The sequence below is a fragment of the Monodon monoceros genome, unplaced genomic scaffold (assembly GCF_005190385.1).
Source record: "Monodon monoceros isolate NGI ecotype Baffin Bay Population unplaced genomic scaffold, NGI_Narwhal_1 Super_Scaffold_14, whole genome shotgun sequence".
NCBI lineage: Eukaryota > Metazoa > Chordata > Mammalia > Artiodactyla > Monodontidae > Monodon > Monodon monoceros.
The window spans coordinates 14,442,763-14,455,186 of NW_021703770.1; the positions used below are offsets into that span (position 1 = coordinate 14,442,763).

The following is a 12,424-nucleotide window of genomic DNA, read 5'->3' on the forward strand; positions in this document are numbered from 1 at the left end:
GAAGGGTCTCAGGAAGGCGGGGCTTCTGTTGACAGTGGGGGCGGTCTCCCGCCTAGAGGGGCGGGGCTTGGATCGTACTGCCGCCAAATGGGGCTTATGATGACAAGGGGTGTTTCTCACGATCTGGCGATGACATTAGAAAAGCGGAGCGCTCAAAGGGCAGGGCCACAACTAACAGAGGGCCGGGTGCCTTCTGGATTGACCTGAGTGAAGACCAGGCTTCTGCCAGTAGCGGGCGGAGCTATCACCGGCAAGGGGCGGGGCCACTTCGAGACCTGGAGAAGGCGGGGCTTCTGTTGACATAAGGCGGGGCTTCCGTAGACCTGGGCTGGGCTTCTGTTGACAGAGGGGCGGGACGGTTCCCTACCTCCCGCCGTGAGGCAGAGGCCCGCAGAGGGCCGGGTCGAACCCCAGGGAAGCAGGAGGGTCCGGGAGTGGAGAGCCAGGCGCTGAGCGGGGTGGGGGCGCGCGGAGGGCGCGCGCGCGCGCGCGCACGTGGGAGGGCGCCGGCTGGGCCGGCTCTTCCCCTCCCCCCGCTCCCGCCCCTGGTCGGCTGCTGGGGCGCGCGCCTCGCCTCGCACCCCCACCCCCGACTCCCTACGCTCCGCGGAGTTCGCAGAGCTTCCGAAGCCGTGAGCCGACCCGCCGAGCGGTTCCGGGTGTAGGGTTCACAGGTCAAAGTTGACTCCCTGAAGAGTGCAGCCGGTTTGAAATGCAAGATGGCGGCGGCGGGGCTCTGAGAGGCACGGCGGCCCCTGCAGGTAGCAGCGCGAGCGGGCTCCGCGACCAGCGGCCCAGGGTGTCCGGGGCTACGGGTGGGGACCGGCGGCGCAGAGTCCGCGGCCGGCGCGGCGGGCCGGACGGGGGAGGGCGGCCCCGGGGCAGAGACCCCGGCGAGCTAAGCGCGCTCGGCGCGGCGGGTGGCCGGGCGGATGGGCGCGGGGCGTCCAAGGGGCAGGGACCTGGCCTGCCTGGGCCGGGATCGCCGCCAGGGGACAGACCCTGAGCCTCCTTTGCGCTCTCGGGGTCTCTGCGGCCGCGGAAGGAGCTGGGGTGGGCTCTGTAAGGGGAAATTTCAGCCCTCCTGCCTACGAGAGGGCTGAGCAACTTGGGATTGTTGAAGGAAGTGAGGACTGGGTCTCCCTAGAAGGGGGGCAGGCGCCGCAGTGATGGAACACCCTAGCAATGTTGAGGGTCCTGGGGGAGGTCGGGAGCCCTGCCCTGCAGGGGCGTGTGGCCTCGTGGGGACTTAGTCTCCCTGAGAGTCAGGAGAGATTCTCTTGCTGGAGCTGAGCGCACTGGTATTGGGGTTGGAGCCCGGAGAGATCCTTCGGGGAAGGGCTGTACCTCACTTCGGGTAAGGCTGGGCACCCATTTCGGGGCAAGACTCAGAGCTGAGTCCTTAAGAACTATATTAGCTTTTGAGGGAGCCCTGGGACTTAGGGAGAAGTTGATTAGAGAGAATGGAAATGTTATCCGTCCCTTTCAGGAGGGAGAGAGGGAGGCTGACCATGGACCGCTCCAAGCCTTAGGGCCTGAAGGGAACAACCTCCCGGTCTTTGCAGGGAATGAAGGGCTAGGAAGGAGCTGTGAGAGGAAGGGGCTCTAATGGCAGCAAAGAAGAGCCCTGGCGGATGCTCTTTCCCTGCGTATTTACACCAAAGTTCTAGGAAACAGGACTTGAAATTCTTTGTTTCAATACGTCCCTCCCCACCTCTCTGTGGGTAACAGTAAGGGAAAAGCAAAACCCTGGAGAAGAAGAAGGAAAACAAAAAAGATTTAAAACATACAAGAAAGAAAGAAAGAAATAAAATAAAGAGAAGAAAAAGGTTCCGTTGGATATCCTTAGCTTATGTTAGTGCAGGATCCAGCTCTCTGGTAGGTTTCAGTGAGAGACTCGGGTAGGAGAATTAGGAAGCGGGAGAGGGGATGGATAGAGGAGGCATATGGGGAAGAGATTGGGCAGAACGGGAATTCCACAGGGCTTTTCTGTCATCTCACCCCAGCTCTAAAGAAAAACATGAGAAGAGGCTAATCTTTGTGGGGAGAAAAAAATGTCAGGAAAACTAACTGATAGAGAATTTGTAATGTGTTTAGGTTGGGATTGCATGTAACTTGAAACGAAGAAGCAATTCTCTTGGAGAGTGAGAGGATAGCAAAAAAGGGAAAATCACAGGATTGGGAAATAGAGTAGTTCCCAGTTAGGGAGGAAGAAGCAGCTATATCCCAGGAATAGTGACTATTTGTTGGGTTGGAGTATATGTTTGTGTATAACGTACATGAGTGCACCTTAAGATTTGTCGGTATTGGTCACTGTTTCTCAGTCTTTGTGTGAAAGCTTTAACTTGTGTTATATGGTGCTACGTGAATTATCCTTGCTTCTGAAAAATCATCCTGAAAAAGTCGTTTGTTTTTATGCCAGTGGTGAGGATGAACAGGATTTGGTGTTAACAAAGATACTGACCCTAGCACATCTCATAGATTTTTAAAAAAAATTTCTTAAGTAGCAATTCTGACTCTTGATTTTAAGCAAAAGAAATGTGAGTGCTGCCAAAAACAATAATGCTGTAACAGGATATAAAAGAAAAAGGGCTTTCATGAATATTTTTTCCTCTTAGTTTCTCCCTTCTTACTCTAAGCATTTTAGGGCTAAGCAGACTAATTTTGTGCAAAATAAGTTGTCAAACCTTGGGTCCTTTCAATATAGAATTGATAGCATTTCATTTATCAAGGACTCTTTTTGTAGAAGAATCTCTTCAAATGCTTTATTTAGTGATCAGGATTAAAATGAAAAAAAAAAGAATTAAAGTAAGACTTGGGTAACTGATGACAGCTCTGATTCATATAGATTTCTTGAACCATTCTAGTATTTTTTAAAAGAGCTTTAATGTCTTCAATAGAAATGTTTTTAAAAACACATTTCAAGTATAAACTAGTTTAGAGCTGCATGCTTGGAACATTGTTATTCATGTGTGCTGTTCTTTGGTTTCCCCAAAGTGCGTAGGTCTAGTTTTATATTCAATTCTGACCAGATTAGGCTGGGTGAACCAGAAAGGCATTGCTGCCAGATGGTTTGAAAATATGCTAAGGCTGAAAACATAAATGTGCCTGTGCTGGTGAGCGCTCATTAGTAGATGTCTCTCCCTTATAGTGAGCTGATTATTTCACTGGATTGGAGGACAGTTCATGAATGATGCAGCAATTATTTCACCTTTAATGATACTTGTGTTATAAGTTCTTTTTTTCAATAAATGTGAAAAAAAGTTTTACAATTATTTTATTAATGAACTTGATAGCATAGGTGAAGTGGCTCATTTTGGAGATTTTCTCCCTTTTGTTATTATATTTCACATTGAGACTGAAAGGTGATGTTATGATATACTATACATTTTCCTTCTTGTAATGGTAAATAGGCACAAAAATGTGATATTTGGGACTTAAATGGAAGTACTCTTAAAATTACTAAAATGATTACAAGTGTAGCTGAGGAAATAACCTTTTTATGTACGTTGCAGCATTGTGGATTTGGGCTCAAAAGACTCTATTTAGGGCTTCCCTGGTGGCGCAGTGGTTGAGAGTCCGCCTGCCGATGCAGGGGACACGGGTTTGTGCCCCGGTCTGGGAAGATCCCACATGCCGCGGAGCGGCTGGGCCCGTGAGCCATGGCCGCTGAGCCTGCGCGTCCGGAGCCTGTGCTCCGCAACGGGAGAGGCCACAACAGTGAGAGGCCCGCGTACCGCATAAAAAAAAAAAAAAAAAGGCTCTATTTATTTGAATATTAACAGTTTTGAAATTTCAGTGCCTAAGCTAGTTTTTAATCTAATATCATATTCAGCCAATTCAGGGAGGTGTCCAGAAATATCTATTGTACTGTTTGTGGTAATAGCCAGTATAGCACATTCACTTTTATGTCTAAGTTTTTTCTAACTTAAAATCCTCTTAAGTCATCCTATGTAATTTCAAAAGTAATTTAAATTACATTTATTTGAAGGGAAAAAAAACTATGGCACTAAGCCTTTGAATAATAGCCAGTGTTTCCCTAATATGATTGTATACTGTTGCTCTGATATATTAATAGTTGTAGTCCGTGAGTAACCAGATTTGCATGACTCAGCTGCTGATTAAATTACTAATCAGGATATACATTTGCATTTACATTTTGGAGATCTGTGTTTTATACAGTTAATTTTTTTAAATATAGATTTTATTTATTTATTTATTTTTTGGCTGCGTTGGGTCTTCCATGGCTGTGTGCGGGCTTTCTCTAGTTGCTGAGGGCTTCGCATTGCGGTGGCTTCTCTTGTTGTGGAGCACAGGCTCCAGGCGCGCAGGCTTTAGTAGTTGTGGCACACGGGCTTCAGTAGTTGTGGCTCGTGGGCTCTAGAGCGCAGGCTCAGTAGTTGTGGCACACGGGCTTAGTTGCTCTGCAGCATGTGGGATCTTCCCGGACCAGGGCTCGAACCCATGTCCCCTGCATTGGCAGGCGGATTCTTAACCACTGCGCCACCAGTGAAGCCCTATACAGTTAATTTTTTTTTTTGGTACGCGGGCCTCTCACTGCTGTGGCCTCTCCCGTTGCAGAGCACAGGCTCCAGACGCGCAGGCTCAGCGGCCATGGCTCACGGGCCCAGCCGCTCCACGGCATGTGGCATATTCCCGGACCGGGGCACTAATCCGTGTCCCCTGCATCGGCAGGCGGACTCTCAACCACTGCGCCACCAGTGAAGCCCTATACAGTAAATTTTTAAAGTAAATATTTATGTAAATTTTTATGTAGGTTGCCAGGTTTTGGTCTTAAAGGGTACTTAATCTTTTCAGTTTATATAATCAGTATCCCATAATGTATTTGAAAGGTATAAAGATGGTCTTATGTACCTTTGGTCTAAACAAATATGATGATATACTTCGGAAAACAAGTATATATGAGCAGTTTAAGAGTGACGTTTTTTCAAGGGAGTAAAAACTGAGTAAACCACTTTTTATACAGGATTTTTGTTTTCAGTTTTAAATTTAGATTTTTTAAAAATCATATTATCAAAGCTTATGTAAAAATTTAAACCATTAAAGTGGTAGACATATCATATACATATTTATCATTTAAAATAAAATAACTTTGTCATTAAATTTTAGTGATTTAATATTTCCCTTAGGACTTCTGACTCCCTTTTTCCCCCTTCCTAAAGGTCTTTCTCTTTTTTTGATTGTTGTGAGGAATGAGAGGACATAGGAATATTCTGATATTTCTAAGCACTTCACTCATAATTATGTTTTTCTTCTTTACTAAGTTTATTCCCTTTTACCTTCCGATATTGTGAAAAAGAAGTTTGTTAAAATTTGTCTGGGGGCTTCTCTGGTGGCGCAGTGGTTAAGAATCCGCCTGCCAATGCAGGGGACACTGGTTCGAGCCCTGGTCCGGGAAGATCCCACATGCCGTGGAGCAGCTAAGCCCGCGAGCCACAACTACTGAAGCCCGCGGACCTAGAGCCTGTGCTTCACAACAAGAGAAGCCACCGCAATGAGAAGCCCTCACACTGCAACGAAGAGTAGCCCCCGCTCTCCGCAACTGGAGAAGAGCCCACTCACAGCAACGAAGACCCAATGCAGCCAAAATAAATAAATAAATAAATAAATAAAATAATAATAAAAAAACTTGGCTGGGCTTGGACTCTACTTGGGAGTGGGGGTTGGAAAAAAAGAACACTCACTGCATTACTATGATAAGATTTATATCAGAAGTTTGTGAGTTCTGTGAAACACCCCTTAAAACGTGTCATATATTAGTGATTTATCTTGAAGCTAAGGTCAGAGAAACTATGTGCATGTTGGGGTGGGGGGTATAAATTATGATTGATTAATGTCTACCTGCTAAAGCCAGCCTATTCTATCATTGCTTAATATGCTCAGAGGTCTGAAATGGAAAATAAAATGGATTGTTTTGTGGACTTTTAAAATACTTTATAATGTTTCAACATTTAGCAAATTGTATGTGTGTGTGATAAGAACTCCTAGGATTTAGTCTTTTGACAACTTTCGTATATAACATAGAACAGTGTTAATTATATTTATCGTGCTGTACAGTACATCCTTAGTACTTATTTATCTTATAACTGCAAGTTTGTACCTTTTGACCACCTTCATCCAATCCCCCCTCCCCCCAGTCCTGTATCCTGCCTCAGTAACCACAAATCTCATCTCTTTTTCTATGAGTTTGTTTGTTTTTTGAAGTATAACTGACCCAGAACACTATGCTAGTTCTCAACATTTAGCAAAATTTAAACAAAGACTTTCTTTGTTGTATAACTTAGTTAATACCTTAAATAAGAGTCAGAAAAATCTAATTGCGGACTTACCATGGGCCAGGAAATAGTCCAAGCACTTTACATGTGTTATTTCTTTCAATACTTACAGCAACCCTATTAAATAGGTACTATCATTAGCCCCATTTTACAGATGACGGGGCTATGGCACAGTCAGGCTAAGTGGCTTATCCGGGACCACACAGCTAGTAAGTGACAGAGCTGGGACTTGAACCCATGCACTCTGGTTCCAAAACCCAAATTCTTCATCTTTATTTCCAGTCCGTCCTCTACTGCCAAAATAACTGATCTGTTTTATTACATAATGTATATGGTTGAGATGACTTATTTAATTTTCGAAGTTCACTCTATTCCTAAATTTTAAAATGATACTTTGAATTTGAGAGGTGTCCTAAAGTACTCCCAGTATCAGGAACTGAACTAACATCAGGCAAGTATGCTTTTCATCCAGAAATGCTGAGGAACTCATTTGTTGCTCCTCTAGTTGCCTTGTGCCTTTGCATGTCTTGGCAGCTCTTCTCAGAGACTCTGGTTCAGGAAAACATCTTGCAATTACTGTGTGATTTAAGAATGGATTCAAATAGGTTACCAATTTCCTATAATATTAATAATTCATTTTGGAAAATAACCTCCCCGCTTTGACAGCTGTTTCCTATCCTCTCTTCTAGTCCACATCTTGTAGATGGATGGCTAAGGAGTGTCCAAACAAGGAGATACCAGGAAATGAAATTGTAGAATCCCAGGCTGCAGACAGAACAGGATGCTCCACTGGGTCTACCAAGAAAATGCTCTTTTGCTTTTCATGAAAATAGTGTAATTATTCAGCCTAAGCTTAAACTTACCCTACAAGTATTTTACTAAAGGACTGGTATATTTACATGATTTCTCGATTTAAGTGGGCTCTTCATAAGCAATGCTATTCTAGGCTGGCTCTAGCAGGTAGACATTAATCAACATGCACCCCAACACCCATCCCAACATGCACATAGTTTCTCTGACCTTAGCTTCAAGATGAATCACTAATATATGACACGTTTTAAGGGGTGTTTCATAGAACTCACAAACTTCTGATATAAATAATCTTATCATAGTAATACAGTGAGATTGTTCTTTTTTCACCAACCCCCACTCCCAAGTAGAGTCCAAGCCCAGCCAAGTTTTTTTTCTTTTTCTTTTTTAACTTTTGGATGCCTTAGGTCTTCGTTGCTGTGTGCGGCCTTTCTCTAGTTGCGGCAAGCTGGGGCTACTCTTTGTTGCGGTGCACGGGCTTCTCATTGCGGTGGCTTCTCTTGTTGTGGAGCACAGGCTCTAGGCGCGCGGGTTTCGGTAGTTGCAGCACGTGGGCTCAGTAGTTGTGGCTCGCGGGCTCTAGAGTGCAGGCTCAGTAGTTGTGGCGCACGGGCTTAGTTGCTCCACAGCATGTGGGATCCTGCTGGACCAGGTATCGAGCCCGTGTCCCCCACATTGGCAGGTGGATTCTTAACCACTGCACCACCAGGGAAGTTCCCAGCCAAGTTTTAACAAACTTCTTCATAAAAGTTGTATGTAATAATAGCAGGAATCAAAGGATAAGGTACTGAGGGAAATCATCTTCCTTAATATTCATTCACTATGGTTTTCAGAGTTTCACTGCTTAAAGAACAATAATAAAAATGCTTCAACCCTTCAAAAGCATTATTTACTTTTATTTAATAAGACAAACAATTATAGTTTTTACTTAATTTTTCTGACTGGTTTAACAACTGTGAATAATATACCACAACATTTTTAGACACAAATCTGAGTTTTCAGAGAATTTTCAGTTTGCTTGATTTTGTACCATCTAATGCTTCACAATGCACTGATTGAAAAACCATTCAGTAGTAGCTTTCTTGCAAAAATGAAATAACCACCAGTCATTCTATTAGATATACTATATGTTTAGGGGTAGAATACCACTAGTTTATTTAAGTAGTATTGGCATGTCCCCAGCATTAATGATCCACTTCATTCCAATTAATATGTAGTAAATTAGGGTACAAATATCACTAGGCTTACGTGTAAACATACAAACACACACCTCCTCCCAACTCTTAGTTTAACTAAGTTGTCTATCGTAACTTTTGTGTACTAATTTTTTACAATCCCCAATTTCTTCATCTCAGCTTTCATATTATAGACTGCATATATTCACCTTTTGAAAACTTTTTTTGAAAATAGTACAATAGTGACTTGGTTGTTTTATAAAATATAAAGATATTTTGAAGTGTAGTTTTCAGTTTTGAATTTCTTACTAAGATTGAGTTTGGCATTTCGATGATTCTTTTAAAAGTTCTGTGAGGAAATGAAATTTTTTAAAAATTACATTTATTTTTAAAAAGCCAAAGCATAAGCTTAAAGTTTCCGAATAAGACTGAATCGTATCTAGAATAATAAAGCGATATTACTTTTTTTGTAGGAGATGGCAGATAGGTACTTTGGACCTGTTGGTAATGATGGCCTGAGCTAAACATCTCCTAATTTGAGGGGACACCCTTCTGTGTCAAAGAACAGAATGCGAAGGAAGCTATGGCAAGTATGTGTTTCATCGTTTTGGTATGGTAAAAACTCAGATACTGAATGTGCTCACTTAATATAGTGATACTATATTTGGCTAAAGTTTTAAAAGCTTTTCTTAAAAAAGCAGCAGATATATTCTTAACTCTTTTTCAAGAAATGTACTTTCAAACTTGAAAAATATAGAAGTATTGTCTGCTTTAATTTCAAAGGAAACAGCATCATACTTCATAATAAATCTATGTGGTATATTTAGAATTGATTTTTCAGTCTATTCAATACATTTGCTGACATCCACTGTGTATCAGGCACTGTACCAGGTGCTGTGGTAATAGTGGTGAAACAGACAAATGAAGGTCATGAGGGTAGAGACCTTTTCTGTGGGGAAATTGATCTAGAAATTTTACTATTCTTTTGCCTATATCCAGAAAAATCCTTCAAGACTTACAAGAACAACTTCTGAAAATATGTTTTCAGTATACAGTCCTCTAAGAATAGTTAATTACAGTTATAAAATTTAAGATATTAATAATTAAATACTTTGATTTAGGTTAGGCATACCACTATTTAAATATTTGAATATATTTTTACTTAATTACTTTTATATTTTATTTACCTGATATAAGTTGGCTTTTATAAGAAGCATTAGATTACATACTATACTGTTGGAAATATTTATTTAGTCCAATTGTTATTGTATATGATTCCAGAAAGTACTAGGAAAGATTCCATAACCATTAATGTGGTGGTTCACTTTCATTTTTTGTGTTCTTACAAGTTGACATTACCAATACTAATTACTGTTATCCTTCAAAGTATTTTTTAAATTAATTAATTAATTTTATTTATTTATTTTTGGCTGCGTTGGGTCTCGGTTGCTCCGCGTGGGCTTTCTCTAGTTGCGGCGAGCGGGGGCTACTCTTTGTTGCTCTGCGCGGGCTTCTCATTGCGGTGGCTTCTCTTGTTGCAGAGCACAGGCTGTAGGCACGCGGGCTTCAGTAGTTGTAGCATGCAGGCTCAGTAGTTGTTGCGCACAGGCTTAGTTGCTCTGCGGCATGTGGGATCTTCCTGGACCAGGGCTTGAAACCATGTCCCCTGCATTGGCAGGCGGATTCTTAACCACTGCGCCACCAGGGAAGCCCCCTTCAAAGTATTTTTAAAAATTGAATGATTATATCCTGAGTGAAATAGGTAACAGTTACTTTATTTTATAAATGGGCAAGATAATGGACAGATGAATGGCTTTTCAGCCTTTCAATGATAATCTCACTTAGAATCAAGAATAGCATTCTTGTGTTAGATTGTCTGTGAAAGATTTAATACACTTCCTTGAGAAAAGTAGGGGAAAATTATTTTCAGCCGAAAATTACTTTTGGATCCTATTCACAAACTTGAATAATAAAGACAGGAGATTTCATTATAGGGCTAGTTTGTATATCACTCTCATTATGTTACATACCGACCTACATGCCCGCAGAAGGTAGAACATCAGGATGTTAGTGTCCTAGAGACCATTCAAAAAGACATTTCACTTCTCAAATCTGGGGTCAGAGCTTACCAGGAGAAATCTGTCCAGCTTAGATTCTTCTTTTAATCTTTAGCAGCGTTAAAGTTGGCTTTCTCGGGTAGAAAAAAAACAGGTAGAGAGGATAGAGTTTCTAACCCTTTAAGCCTTAATTAGCATTAGCAAAGGGATCTTCTGAAATTAGATAATCTTTGGCCACAGTTTCTTAGATGCTGTTACTTGGATCACATTCACTCCCGTCTGTATTCACCTTGATACTTGAATTTTTATTATTTTGAGACCATTTTGGCAATTTTCTTGAGACTTATCTCTTAGGTAATAATTCTAGGTTACAGTAATTTTTACAAACGTTTGTTGTGGGTACAAATTTGGGTTGACAAATCGCTCATTTAATTTTTTTTTTTGAGAGCTTGACTCTTGTTTCTAAATATTTTTATATTTTAGCTTTGAAAAATGCCTCAAGTGTGTAAAGACCAAAGAAAAATTTTGTAATTAAAAAAAGTATCCTCTTGGACACCTTTTTTTTAAAAAAACATGGTAGATAGCATTTGTTTTAATTTGAGTCCATTATTCTTTGTTCCTACTATTATTTCAGGCATTCTGTGATTTTGGTGGATTTGTAACTTTTAGTTTGAATACGAACATGTAAAAATAAGTATTTTCAGCTGGCTAAACAGAACTCTGACTCAGAGAGGGAGAAGTGAAACTAAATAGAATACAGAGTCCTAAGAGTTCTCAGGATAGGTATAAATACACATTTCAAAGGATTCTTAGTTTGTATATTTTAGTTGTCCTAAGAACAGTTTTACTTAGTTGGTACTCGGTCAAAACTAACACAGTACTTAAAAATCATAGTTATCTTCTAAATGTTCTTATTTGACCCAGAATTGGCCTAAAAACAAAGTTTGTTTTTATTCGCATAAAATCTTACCAAAATAACATGCCTTTGTGGCTAACTAGGCCAATAAACTGTTAATCATTTAATTTAAAGTACAAGACAGTCAGAAAAATAGAGGCTTGGAAATTCAGTGTAGCTATGGACCTACTTAGTTATAAAATTTTTGAAACTTTTTTTTTAGCACTAAGCATAGAATTTGAAACAATTCACTAACTTTTTATAGTGTATTACATTGAGAACCTGTTTTTAAATCTCTTTAAAAATATAGAATATCATTAAACTATAGTTTTCTCTTATAGAGAAATAATGATTCTAAGTTCAAATTTGCATTTGCTATCTTTATAAGAACTGTGTCTTTTCTTCTGAATTCTACTGCAGGACTAATTCTTTGAATGAATTTATCATCCTTGTTTCATTTTTATATAGTCTACAAATATAGATATACACTATTCACACATAAAACTGATTTGTTATGGTAGAATTATAGATATTGGTAAATATTTGTTGAATATCCATTGCTGTGTTTTAATAAATAGAGTGTTTTATATTTGAGCATGTTTTCGTATTCTAGGGACTAAGGTAATTTTATTAGTAAGGATTTTACCAGTGAAAGTACTGTAAAGCGAGCACAGCTGTTCTTTATAGCTCCTCTATAAATGAGTGCTTAATGAAGTAGAATGTAGGTTATAATACACAATACACATATATTTTAAAGCTTGTTTTTTCCCCAGCAAATATTATTGGGGCCTTAATGGGCACTGTTTGGCCCTGAGAATATAGTGGAGAGCTAAACAGACATTCTCTCTGACAATGTAAGAAGAACTACTCTTAGAACTGCTCCAGATTTTTATTCTGTGATGAAATAAATTTTGCTTTCACTAAATGCTTTTCTGCAGAGAAAATTTCATGTAATTATTTTCATGAGTTAAGAATCATGAATTGATTAAGGAGCATCCTACCCTCCGGAGAAGAACCAGTGCGCAGATAGAACCATGGAAATTGGCTTGGCCTAGATCTACACCCTGGAGATTATGTGTGGTCTTGCGGGCTCTTAGAACCAGTCTGACTTCTCTACCGTGGGGCAGCAGTCCCCAAAGACATCTGGAATACCCTTGAATGCTGTACACACTCAGATTCTTCTTCCTCCTG

General features: G+C 40.7%; 1 protein-coding gene across 5 annotated transcripts in view; it reads left to right on the top strand.

Annotated features, from left to right (window-relative positions):
- Positions 1 to 531: 531 nt before the first annotated feature.
- Positions 532 to 12,424, top strand: part of ZHX1 (zinc fingers and homeoboxes 1) — a 41,057-nt gene continuing 29,164 nt past the window's right edge. For 4 of the 5 annotated variants that reach the window (XR_003793463.1, XR_003793464.1, XM_029222457.1 and 1 more), the window contains exons 1-2: positions 532 to 761; positions 8,755 to 8,871. The gene's annotated coding sequence lies outside the window, so the exon portion shown is untranslated. The remainder of the gene's footprint in view (positions 762 to 8,754; positions 8,872 to 12,424) is intronic. The other variant, XM_029222458.1, reaches the window with a different exon arrangement.